This window comes from Ambystoma mexicanum, chromosome 2q (assembly GCF_040938575.1).
Source record: "Ambystoma mexicanum isolate Mex_15411 chromosome 2q, UKY_AmexF1_1, whole genome shotgun sequence".
In the NCBI taxonomy this organism is placed as follows: domain Eukaryota; kingdom Metazoa; phylum Chordata; class Amphibia; order Caudata; family Ambystomatidae; genus Ambystoma; species Ambystoma mexicanum.
The window spans coordinates 893,273,881-893,287,657 of NC_090924.1; the positions used below are offsets into that span (position 1 = coordinate 893,273,881).

The 13,777-nt window shown below is 49.4% G+C and overlaps 1 protein-coding gene across 4 annotated transcripts in view; it reads left to right on the forward strand.

The window, feature by feature from the left end:
- Positions 1–13,777, forward strand: part of ARHGAP21 (Rho GTPase activating protein 21) — a 1,630,902-nt gene that overhangs the window by 1,496,735 nt on the left and 120,390 nt on the right. The gene's annotated exons all lie outside the window — the stretch shown is intronic.

The window sequence follows — 13,777 nt, forward strand, 5'->3', positions numbered from 1 at the left end:
TTCCTGTGCCGCTTGTTTTGGCTATCATTCTGTGTGCTTTGAAACCCACCTTGGTTACTCTGAAAAAGGTATCCCTAATTATTCTGGATGACTATCTTAGAAGCTTCCCCTACCTTGTCTATGAATCCATTATTGCTTTGATGTAACTGCCTTTGGTTCTTCACCTGCGGCATGCTTGCTGCTTACTGTGAACCCAATCTTTCTCCACTAGTCAACATTGCCCCTTCAATTGTGTACTAGGATAATTGTTTCTGCACTGACTTTGGCTCTTCACTTTTCCTAAAATCATCTTTCTTCCGATTCTTTCCTTGCAAGAGTCTGCAGTATTGCGCAATGGTCAGCTGTATTTCTGACCATGGTTTGGCTCCATGCCCACCAATTTCTTGAGCTGCTTCTGCACGGGCTCTGGCAGCCCTTGACATCGTCATAGCTCCCACATCTGATGAGTCCGGATACAGCACTCTAAGCCTGGGTATCACTGGTCAGGCTCTGGCGTGGCTGACCTCTTTCCTTTCCAATCGACCCTCCCAGGTCCAACTTGGGTCCTTCCTCTCTGACATCTTTTTCTCCACCTGTGGCGTTCCCCAGGGATCTAATCTCTCTCCCTGGCTGTTCAACCAGTATCTGGCACTCCTTGCCCACCGCATCGCCGCCCTCTGCCCCAACTTTCAGTGCTATGCGGACGATACCCAGCTCATTTTCAGGCTACCCTCGGCCTCCTCCTCTCCCTCCCTCATCTCTGACTGTCTGTCTGCTATCCAGGAATGGTGTGCTGCCAATGACCTCTGCCTTAATGCTAGTAATACTGAGATCCTACTCATCGGCACACCCACTCCCTCCTTCCCTGCAGCTCTCTGGCTGGCCTCTCTTGGCCCTCTTCCTGCTCCTACCTGCAAGGCAAAAAACCTCTGGGTCATCTTCGACTCCACACTCTCCTTCTCTCCTCATATATCTGACGTCTCTAAGAAGTCACATTACCAGCTGCACCTCCTCAGAGGTATTCTTCCCTTCCTCTCCTTCCCCCAGAAGCTCACTGTCTCCCGAGCCCTGGTTCTCTCGAAGCTGGACTACTGTAAAAGCCTCTATCTTAATCTGCCTGCCTCGACTCTCCGCCCTCTGCAACTCATCCAGAACAGAACTGCGAGACTTGTCCTTGGCCTCAAGCCCAGGGACCGTATCTCTCCAGGACTGAAATCTCTACACTGGCTCCCAGTGGCTGCGAGGATTAAGTTCAAAACCCTCTGCATTGTCCACAAGGCCTTCTGGGGCCTGGGGCCTAAATACCTTCAACTCTCTCTTCCTAAATATCTTCCTTCCCGAGCCCTACGCTCATCCGTCTCCAACTCCCTCAGGGTCAGCCGCTTCTCGAAGCAACGAGCTGGGGGTAGATCTCTCTCCGCGGCAGGGGCCTCCCTCTGGAACAGCCTTCCTGCCTCCCTGAAACTTGAGGAAAACCATCTCTGGTTCCGGAAGCACCTCAAAACCTTCCTCTTCACTTCTGCTTTCTCTCTCCCTCTCCCCTGCTAAATTCTTCACCAATACTGCACTGATTCTGCATCTGAGCCACTCTCACCGACCTCGGTCCTGGGCCCAGTCACTCTTCACTTGCACTGCCTCCCTGGCAACCCCTGCACTGCGGGACTGTCTCTGTATCACTACAGCCCCCCCCCCCCAGCACTTGTCTGCACTTACCTTGCACTTGCCACCAGCTGGCCCTATTTATTTATTATTTTATTTCTATTCTACTTATTTGTACTGCACCCCCCCTTCCCCCTACCCCTGCACTTGCGCGGTCTGAATGACACCTGGCCTAGTAGGATCGTTCTCCGTCTTCCCCTTGTTCCCCCCTCCCTGCCTCGTCGCGCCTTGAAACACTTGTGTATAGGCGCGTTACAAATGCCATATCATATCATATCATAAGCACTTTCCAGACTGCTGCTTTTGCAATTTTTCAACGGTGCTCCATCATGAGCGGTGTTCCAAGGGGTAATACTCAAATGTCCTGTTATTGACCAAATGTCATCAGCCCTGTCTCCAAGAATGGCTATCAGGAGACCCTTAATGTCCCTTATAGATAATGTCTCTCTTTGTCTAATTCATGTATCCATTTCCCAACTCCAAAACATGGACTCAGGATTTTACACCTTAAATTATCCTTGCCCATATGCGGTCAAGGCATATATGGCCTGGCTCCTCTCTCCCAAACTCGCATTCACCTCATCTCCCATCACAAGGGCAATGGCTCTGCTCCGCCTTCTTCCTGGCTGTGACCTTAGCCTATTCACATAAGGTGGCGAGTTCCATCTCTGATCATGGGACTGCAAACATGCCTCAGGTCTACGTGCATTACCTTCCTCTTCCCCACGGAAGTTTGCTCTGTCCTAGTCATAGCCTGTCCCCAACTCATGTGACTCTTCCCATTTCAATTTCTATTTTAAATCAACCTATCCATAGACAAGGCTCTCATTCTTGAGGCAAAACAAGCCTCTCATTTTTGTTTTGGTCTGCATTGGTGAAAGCTGTTGATTCCAAAGCCTGCCAATGATGCACTCACTTGTCTGTGATTTGTATTTTTTTTCATTACTCCTGATTTTCTCTGTGTGATCAGCTTTGACCTTCGCAAGCTTTTCCTCAAGCCAGCACAGAATGTGCCGATATCTGCCACATTCTTTTCCTGTGACCTCAACAATACTCCCACGTTTTTCCAAACTGCTTTCTTATCTACTTTAGACAGCCTCTGCTTACGGCGGAAGTTAAAGTATAATTGCTGTTCTTCATTCTCGCTTGCATACTGCAAGAATCTCAGTATTTCTCAATATAAATATGCAAATCTCTGCCCTTCTTAGTTTTTCCGAAAGGGGCCAGCTGCTCTCTGTCCGCTAACATTCTGTGTGTCCATTAGTGTGTGCTTGCAAGTGTGCATGCGCATTCTTAAATGCATTGTCCATGATGCACAGATTACTTACACTTCCATAAAATCATGTGTACCTTGGTATGTGTGTCCTTTCTTATATCGGTGCATCTACATAAATACCTCCAATTACATGCATCTGCATAAATGTCCTTCCATTTGTATGCATCTGTATGCATACCTTCTCGTGTGCATGCTTCTACATGCTTTCTTTCAATATTTACTGTTTCCCTTAAGTTAAAATATAAAGATTTGATTTCCACATATATTTTATCACATTTTGTCAACTAGCAAAAATTGCCTATTGATTCATTCACCCTTTTCGTCTTCGATAGATATTTACTGTGCCTAATCCAATGACTTTCACTAAAATTTTGGCCTGCATTTTTGCCGTATTTAGCACACAAAAAAACAATTTGAATCTCAGCTATACTTGTGTGCTCTTGGACACATTTATTTCCAATTTTTTCTACAGTTGTCCTAAATGTTTGCAAACATAATATACAACACTAAAAACACTCCTTAGCTTGACAAGCATCTACTGTATTTCAAATATATTCAATACACTGTTTTAACCTTGCATGCTTTTACACTTCATGCTACCATTGTAGTGCACTAGTCCCAGCCCTGGTGCACATAAAAACCCTTGTTATTTAGAAGGATAACATGCCTCCTTATCTCCTCATTTGCAGTGCATAACACCAATAACCTATAAATATTTCTCTCAATGCATTTATCAAAAAGCATTCATTGTCAGCTAGCTTTTAGCATGACCAAAGCACTTTTCTCACAATAAAACACAGTTCATGCACGGTGTGTTTCTCCAGCATGGGGTCTGGCATGGATTCACATGCTCATGAATATTCCCCGTCGTCAGGCCGGGAATCCTCAGTATAGAAAAAAATCAGTATCAGTTTCGTTTCTGATCTGTCTTTCTTAGTAGTAACCAATCACTGGTCTCTGGGTCATACTGCCCCCAGCCAATGACTGCCCTCTCCCTAAGCCCCGCCTCCGGCAGCCATCCTCAGATTTTTACCGCACGTTCAAGTGTTGGGAGTCCTCGTGCTGTAGCTCTCGAGCTTTTGCTGCGTTTTCATGCTTTATGAGGAGATTTTTCTCATTTTTCGGTTAAATAGAGCCTCAAGCTCCACCGTTTGTACATCCGATCAACGGGGATCCGTTTCAGAGTTTTCTACGCCCCTCAAGGGTGAAGATTTCGTCGAGTTACACTTTTGGAGGATTCCAGAAGTTCCGAGGCCTACCCCGGACATGGCCCAGGAGAAAGGAAGCTTGACGCCCGGGAAGCTGTTCAGGACCTGCCCTGCATGCCAGCTTCAGAATGTTTTCAAGGAGGTCGAGCATTTGTTATGCCTCTACTCTCTTCATGAGGACAAGACGCACAAGGAGAAGGACTGTGCGTTTTGTGGGAACATGTCAGAGCGTACCATGAAGGATCGCCACCTCCGTCTCGCCAAAGAGCCCGTCAGGCGAGAAGAAGAAAAAGAAGTCCGAGCGGTCTTCTAAGTCCTGTGAGGGCGCCCCGGCGACGGGGGCCCAACTAAAGGCTAAGCACTGCGAGTCTGCGGGCACCGGGAGCGCCTAACGGTTGGGCTCCTTGGCTGCCAGGCAGGGCGCATCCTCCCTGGCGCCATCAACCACGAGCCAATGCTCTGGCTCGGGTAAGAGGTAGTCCGAGAACCCGGCAAAGCTTCTGAAGAGGCCCCGGTCGATCTCGAAGATTCCGGCAGAGGGGGAGCGAGGCTCGGACCCTCCCCCCAAGGTGAAGGCCCCAGGCGTCCAGAAGGTGACGATGGCCTTAATTCACCCTGCTAAGACCTCGATTGAGGATGTTGCCGCGGCCCTGGCTCCGCCTGTGGAGGCTACACCAGTGGAGGCGCCCTCAGGACCCAGAGTCTCCCTGCCACCGCGGTCCTTTCAGGCCCATTGAGAAGACCCCCACGAAGTCCTCGTTGGAAAAGGTGGGGGAGGGGCTGGTGGCCATCATGGATACGGACACGACCTCTGAAGAAGAGCTCATCGAAGTCGTGGAAGAGGCCCAGCCCATTGGGAGGGATCCCGACGAGGGCGACGACGAGAGCGACGGTGTCGCCGACAAGGCTCCTCAAGAGCCCTCGCGCCCGTCGTTTCCGGCGCCGCAGGACACCTCGGCGGCCATTTTGTCAGCGATTCAGTCCTTATGCTCGGAGGTAAGGACAAGGTTGCCCCTTCCCCCGACGGAGGTACCTGAGCCAGACCCGACGGGGGAACCGGAGCCAGGACCTTCGGAGAGTCCACCGCATAAGAGGAGGACGACGCATCCTGCGCCACCTTTCCCACCTCTGCGGCCCGCTCTACCTTCCCCCTGGTCTACTACCCACGGGGATGATACAGGCACAGACACGGCTACGACAGGTACAGATGACGACGGAGGCAACGACGGGACGTGTCCCACCCGCCCCCTGCTCGGGTGTCCCCGCCCGACGAGATTGGATCCTTTCATGCCATGATTTCCAGGGCATCCGAGCTTTTTCAGCTCTGCCCAGAAGAAAAGAAGAAAGAAGGGTTCCTTTACCAATGGCGCGAGGCTAAAAGGAAGACGGTCCTCGCCGTACTGCTTCTTGATGACATCTGGGACGAGGGGCTCGCCCTCCTCAAGAACCCTGCCACGGCGTCGACAAAGAGGGACCGGTACGAGAAGTAGTACCGGGTCCCCGACGCTGCCCCCTTGTGCCTTCGGGCACAACCTACCCCGGATTCGGTCGTCTCGGCGGCGGCAAAGAAGAAAGCTGGGGGGGGCATCGGCCTCGACATCAACTTCCCCGCCAGACGGCGAGGGCAGGAAGTTGGACACGATGGGACGACGGATCATCTCATCCGCAGTGACGACTATTAAGGCGGCCAACGCCCTGGCTATCGTAGCCCGCTACGACAGGGAGTTGTGGTTCAAAATCGCCCCTCTGTTGGACTTCCTTCCGGACGCCAAAAGGGCTGAGGCCCTTGAAATCCTACAGGAGGGTGAGATTGCTTCGGACCACGCCATCACGGTGGCAACGGACATCGCCGACACCGGTTTTCGTCAGTAAACAGCGTTTCCTTGAGACGACGAGGATGGCTCAAGGCCACGGATTTCCGCCAGGACGTCCAAACCAAGGTTTTGGACATGCCCTTCGATGGGAAGCACCTGTTTGGGAAGGCGGTTGATGAGTCCTTTCAGGCCATCAAGACAGACACAGAGACTGCCCGGGCACTGGGAGTGCTCCAACAACGACAGCCGTCCTTTCGGAGCTCCGGGGGCAGACAAGGTGCCTCCAAGGGATCCGGCAGTGGCTCCTCCACTTACAGCCAAGCGGCAAGATCTTCGTCCCAGGAAGCCTACAGGGGATGCGGCAAGTCAGGTGGTGCCCGTCGTCGTCGACAAGGAGGCAAGGCAGCCTCCAAACAAGATTGAACCGACCGTGGGGTCGGGCCCCCGCCGAAGCACCCCGGTGGGAGGCCGGCTGGCGAGATTAGTCAGCGTGTGGGAGTCCATCTCCACCGACCTATGGGTGCTGGACGCCCTGGCCCAAGGGCACGCCCTCGAGTTTCAGAAGAAGTGCCCTCGCGTTCCACCCGTGGCCAGGAAGGAAAATCACGTCCCTCAACTACTGTTGGAAGTAAGGGCAATGCTCAAGAAGGGTGCCATCGAGCTCGTCCCAAAGAGGCTTCGAGGCTCCGGAGTTTACTCAAGGTACTTCCTCGTAAAAAAGAAGACAGGAGGATGGCGCCCCATCCTGGACCTACGACAACTGAACAAGTACATCAAGGCACAGAAGTTCCGTATGGTCACCCTCCAGCATGTGCTGGGACAGCTGGAGGAGGGCGATTTCCTGTCGTCATTGCACTTGGAGGATGCCTACTTCCACATCCCCATTCTAAAAAGACACCGAAAGTTCTTCAGGTTCGTGGTCCAAGGGCGGCACTACCAGTTCAAGGCCCTCCCGTTCGGATTGAAGTCGGCACCCAGGGTGTTCACCAAATGCCTCGCACCGGTGGCGGCGCGGCTGCGCCTACAGGGGATCCACGTCTACCCCTACCTGGACCACTGGCTCATCGGGGCAAGGACAAGAGAACTCGCCGTGGAGCACACTGCGAAGACCGTCCAGCTGCTCACGGACCTGGGATTCTCCATCAACTTTCCAAAATCCCACCTGGTTCCGTCGCAAGTCGCCCTGTTTCTGGGAGCCAAGCTCGACACAGTGGCGCGGCTAGCCTCGCTGTCGGAGGAAAGGACCAGGACCATTCTGGGCAAGGTGCAGCGTCTGCTGGCCACGGACATGGCCAGGGTAAGATCTATCAAGTCCCTCCTCTGGATGATGTCCTCCTGCATTTATCTGGTGCGCCTTTGCAGGCTTCGGATGAGACCCTTACAGGAGTTCCTCGACGCCTGCTGGATTCAGTCGAGGGCAGCTTCGAGGACAGGATCCCTCTCAACGAGACGTTCCGTCAGGCGATCCGGTGGTGGGGAACCCGCTCCCATCTGTCGGCGGGCACGGACTTTCAGACCCCAGCTCACCAGGTGACGGTGACGACAGACGCCTCCCTGGAAGGTTGGGTAGCACACTCCGGAGATCTTCACGCGAGAGGCCTTTTGGCTCCCGGAGGAGAAGTCTCTCCACATCAACATCTTGGAGCTCCGCGCGTTGTTCTGGGCCCTCAGGTCCTTTCTTCCGTCCCTCAAGGGCAAGGTGGTGAGGATCTTCACCGACAACACCACCACGATGTTCTACATCCGGAAGCAGGACGATACCAGGTCCTATCAAAGGAAGCCCAAGATCTGTGGCATTGGCCCGTCGCCCAAGGGATGTTTCTGGTGCCTCTTCATCTGGCAGGAATAAAAAACACGATCGCCGACTCACTCAGCAGGGAGCTGCGCTCGTGCCACGAGTGGGCACTATGCCAGGATCAAGTGGATCGACTCTTCCGACGATGGGGCGAACCCCAAATCAATCTCTTTGCGACGAATTCCGAGTGCCGGAGGTTCGCCAGCAGGCTCCCCCAGCCGAGGAGCATGGGGGATGCTTTCTCGTTCCCCTGGGACGGCCTTTTTCTTTATGCATTTCCTCCGGCTCATCAACCAGCTCAAGAGGTCCTGGTGCAGGATGATCCTAGTCGCACCGGTGTGGCCGAGACAGATCTGGTTCCCGGACCTTCTGGACTTGTCAACGTCCCCACCATTCAAGCTGTCGACGGATGCAGACCTTCTCTCCAGAGAAGGAGGCGCCATTCTTCACCACAACCAGGAGTCGCTGAACTTGCAGGCCTGGCTCCTGCAGCACTAGAGTTTGGAGGGTACGACATCCCGGCCGACTGCAGAGAGGTTCTTGCAAAGGCCAGGGCGTCCCCAACTCTCAAGTGCTATGGACATAAATGGAAGAGGTTCTCTGTCTGGTGCCGTGCACAGAAGATTAACCCTCTGCGGATTACGGCCCCTCAAGTACTGCCGTACCTACTGTCGCTGGCCAAAGCTTGACTGGCTCACGCCTCCATCAAAATACATCTGGCTGCAATCTCCAGATATACCAGGACGACGGGACGGGCGTCCTTGTGGTCTCATTGCCTAGTGAAAGAATTCATGAAGGGACTATTCCGATCATTCCCGCCGGTGAAGGCTCCTGCCCCGGCGTGGGAGCTTAATGTGGTGCTGACCAAGTTCATGGGGGCCCCATTCGAGCCTATGCATTCGGCGCCTTTGAAGTTCCTGTCGTGGAAGACAGCTTTCCTCATGGCCATCACCTCCGCACGACGAGTGGGAGAGATCCAGGCCCTATCTTGCAAGCCTCCATACTTGACTTTTCATGACACAAGGGTGGTGCTGAGGACACACCCATTCTTTATGCCCAAGGTGCCGTCGGACTTCCACCTCAACGAGGCCCTTGGTGTTGCCAGTTTTCTTCCCGACGCCTTCGTCGCCGGCCGAGAGGACTTTGCACTCGCTGGATGTAGCTAGAGCGCTGAAGTTCTACGTGGACCGCACGAAGAATTTTCTGAAGACGTCACAGCTGTTTGTGAACTTTGGGACTGTGAATCAAGGGAAGGCTCTCTCGAAGACTTGCATTTCCAGATGGCTCTCCAGCTGCATCATGCACGGTCACCGGTTGGCAAACCGACAGCTGCCCGGCCGTCCGAGAGCCCATTCGACCAGAGCGATCGCTGCTACCACGGCGTTCCTGTCTGGTGTGCCCCTGCTGGACATCTGCAGGGCTGCGACGTAGAGGTCGACGCACACCTTCACAAGATTCTACTGCATCGATCGGGATCCAGGGAGGAGTCCAGGGTCGGCCAAGCAGTGCTGCACAACCAGTTCGCCTAAGGTGATCCTGGTGAGGAGGTAAGAGTTGCTTAATGTTGAGTTGTTGTATTGCTTAATGTTGACCCTGGTGCCACCTCCCGTGGTTGTGCATGTGTGTACTGCTATGTATTCTCTTATTCATGAGCATGTGAATCCATGCCAGACCCCATGCTGGAGAAGGAACAAGTTACTTACCTGTAACTGTTGTTCTCCAGCATGGGTCTGGCATGGATTCACATGCGAACCCTCCCGCCTACCCCTCTGCGGCTCTTCACTTGGTCATACTGCCACTTTACGTGCTACCAAATCTGAGGATGGCTGCCGGAGGCGGGGCTTAGGGAGTGGGCAGTCATTGGCTGGGGGCAGTATGACCCAGAGACCAGTCATTGGTTACTACTAAGAACGGCAGATCAGAAACGAAACTGATACTGATTTTTTTTCTATACCGAGGATTCCCGCCCTGACGACGGGGAATATTCATAAGCATGTGAATCCATGCCAGACCCATGCTGGAGAACAACAGTTACAGGTAAGTAACTTGTTCCTTAAATAACATGAGACTTCAATCATGATTTCATGACGTAATAGTCAGCCTTTTATACTTCAAAAAACAGCTTCTATAATTTTTTAAACACTGTTGGGCACACCGTCTGAATCACATTCCACTCAAAAGACTGTTCACTGCGATCATAAATTATGATTTAGCTGCTCAGGTTGTCTTTTTATTCCTTTAAGCAAAACATTATCCATTCCCTAGTAGTGCGTGGCTATCTTGGCACTATGTCAAGTTACGCACAACATTTTCCTTTTACAAGAAGTTTTTTTAAGTCTTCACATTTCTCATGTGCTGCAGTTTTCCTTACCTGTATCTGTTAAACTAGGAAGGCCTATGTTGGCAGAAATGCAGCTTTCTGCCTACGCAGTTAGCTGCAAAGGAAATATAATTTTTTCAAATCTTTGTCAGGCCTTATCCGCTGCTCGTCTCTTAATAAACCTAGCATGGTTTCTTACCGTTCAAAGCCTTTTAACTTCTTAAAGGTGTTGCCTCCATAAATATAAAAGATTTAACCTTCTGTCTCCTTGCGTTTTTCTACCGCAGAGATCTCAAAGTGCCTGTACATTTTGGAAAGCGCAAATCATTTTTTCCTCAAAGCATATTTTTCTCTGTCCTTCTTTTCTGAGAAGCCAAGTGCAAAATGTTATTGTGTGTAGTTATTTGAACAACTTAACCAGTCTATTTTTGGTAAACGCAAGAATGGACCCCGTACTTACTGGGTTTAATTATTTGCAATGCTTCAAAAAGGACCACTTGTTTAAACCTTTCTTCATTTTTTGAGTTTATATTGTATTTTTCAAACTTTCAAACAACGCGCCCCTATATACTTTTATCCATAGCATATATTTCTCATATTTTCTCCATAATTGAACACTTTATTTTCTGGTTTGGTGCCAATTTTTCCTTAAACTCAATAAAATGCATTCTCTGCAATACTCAAATATGTTTACACAGATGCACAGTGCACAAAATACAACATAAAACAACACAGACAAACACACTCGACCGATCACATATATTTTTCTCTACTGTCTTTTCTCGAAGACCAGTCTTGCCCTCTAAATCAATACTCCTACAGAGTTTAAATCAACCTCTTTAAGTTACGTCTTTAACGGAACATGTTTCCTACGACTTCCACTATGGGATGTTAGGTTCAGATTACTTCTGTTACGTTCTTTAAAACGCAGGCACAAGATGTATTTTTATCATGGCATTCTCCTCACAATACCTCCTAATTGCTTGGCCTCTCACAAGTCAATGGCTTTTCTGACTCCTTAACAATCAACGTCTTGAGTTAATTACCATTCTTTTACTTCTTCTAAACTACTTATATTACACTTTAAAAATATAGATCTTCCCAAAAGAAAATAATTCTAAAGGGGTTTCCCCACAAGTGATTACATTTGCTTCTAAAAGCCCCTTAAAAGTATCCCAAACTAATTATTCTAAGAGGGGTCTCCGATTAGTGCTTCAAGTTTTTTTCTAAAAACTTGAAAAAATGATCAAGAATATATTTTTTTCTAAAGTGGATCCCCCAAAAGTGGGAAAATAATTAAATATTTTTTCTGAAGACCCCTGAAAAATCTCCAATTTAAATATTTTTTGGAAGATTTCCCAAAATAACTTTGAAATTATTTTTCTTGGAAGACTGCTAAAAAATTGCCATTTCCAACCCCTGGTGCCAAGGCCATCTCCCATGCTATCAGGCCTGTAAGACCCTTCTCTTTAGGGATGTGCTGGCAACTGCAATTTGCCCCCCATCCCTCTCGTTCTCTCTCCCCCCCTCTTCCAGTCCCCATAGCATGCTTTACTTTGTCTTCCAGGGTCTTTTTGTCTTAACGCAAGAGATCATCCTAAGACTCCTGGTATGGCTCGCCAAGTGTAAATCAGGGTCCCATCACCCTCTCTATGGGCCTTGGCATCTCTGGGTAAGGAAGGCACTGTGAAGCACATCAAGAAAATGAAGCAGAATTTTCGAAGTCATCAGTTTATTTTCTTCCAGCAGACAGGACACACCATCAAAGACATCTCTGGAACTCTCCTAAAAACTCGGAGCTCACCCTCCCTTTTATACACTCTAGGAAGTTGAGGTAATGGCTTGATCAGAAGTACAACCCCCCTTCCTACCTATGATTCATGGGTCTATAATGGCATGATCAATGTACAACCTCTCTTGCTTGTGATTTGTTGGCCTATCTGCCAGTCAGACCCAGTCTAAACAAGTTTTATTCAGCTCAGCCTTCATCAGTGTCCTCTGCATGAACTTTTATTTTAAAAAAGTCTGTCCATTGAGGTGGTCATGAGTTAGCAAAATCTCAACCATTTTGTATGCTCAACCATCCATCTTAGAGTGCCTGACTTTGTCTCAAACCCAAAATGGCTGACCAATTACGAAATACCTGACCAACCTATTTTACCCATAACTTCAGGTCTCCTTCGTTTTAAACCTAGATTCTTTAATAATGTATCATAACATGTACTACCTGACACATTCTCTACTGCACATGACATTCTGACCCCACAATAGATCGTTCTTCAATGTGCTTTCCTGTAAGGCACTACATTTCTTCTTTTTTCAATATTAGTCATTGATCACCCCAACAAGTCATCTATGTTCGGTTTGAGGGGGAGTGGGTCTATCTCCATTACATTCAGTTTGAGGGGCAGGGGGTGCACGTCCCTGTACAACAGACTCTTTCATGTAAACCTCCCTAATTGACTTCATCAGTCCAAGGTGGTGCTTTGCACAAACCCTTCCTTCATGCCGAAGGTTCCGTCTTCATTCCACCTTAATGAACTGTTAGTTTTGCCTGTGTTCTGTGGTTATTGCTCATCTCCTGCTTGAACGCTCCTTGCATTCCCTGTATGTGGTCCTAGCCTTTGAGTTCAATGTGGCTAAAGACTTCCGCGGATCATCACAATTGTTTGTGGCTTTCGGACCTTCTGGCAAGGGCAACTCCCTTTCAAAGTCTTCTATTGTAAGATGGTTATCTGCATATATTTACACATTGTCATCGAATGGCCAACAGGCCTCTTCCAGGCAGGCCGAGTACACACTCGTCAAGGGCTGTGGCTTCTACTACTGCATTCCTGTTGGTGTTCCCCTGCTGGACATTTGCAGAGTGGTCACGTGGAGGTCTGTCCATACCTTCACAAGGTTATACTGCGTCAATGGGATTCCAGGGAGAAGTCCCGGGTTGGCTGGGCAGTGCTACGCAACCTGTTTGCGTAAGGTGAGTGTGCCCTAGGGTGAGTTAGTTACTTCTGTTGAGCTATGTCTCCAACTGTTTGTACTTGTGAAGTCTGAAGAAGTAAGTGACACCAAAGGTTCTTCTATCTTGATGTTTATTAAGTAGGTTCATGTATACCGCTCCTCTCTACTGCTCAGCTGCAACTGCCCCCAGCTTCACAGAGAGACTTCATATATACATACAAAACATTCCACTATGTCACAGTGTCCCCAGCGGAGCAGGAGACCCTTCTCAAAACTAACCTAAAGAAGATAGGCAAACATGTTTAGCACAAAACCTACTTGAAGATAAACATATACTGGAAATAGATGTATTCGACCATATGACAGTACTGCTTTTTAATCTTATTCAAACAGCATGTGAATCTATGTAAGATCCAATGCTGTAGAAGGAATACGTTACTTAACTGTAACTCCTTGTCTCCAGCATTGGTGTCTTAAATAGATTCAAATGCAACCCTCCCACCATCCCTTCTTATGGCTACTGCCACATCTTGTGCGCTTGCCAAATCTGAAGATGACCTCCGGGAGTGGAGCTAAGGGAGACCGGTTTAATTGGCTGTGGGCAGTAGGTCCCAGAATAACTTAACAGAACACTAAAGTGACGAGCAATTTAAAAATGTAAAGGTAAACTGCTGTAATGTTACTAAGGATTACCAGCCTGACGACAAAGAATAGTCTAACAGCATGTAAATCTATGAAAGATGCCAATGCAGAAGAACAGGAGTTACA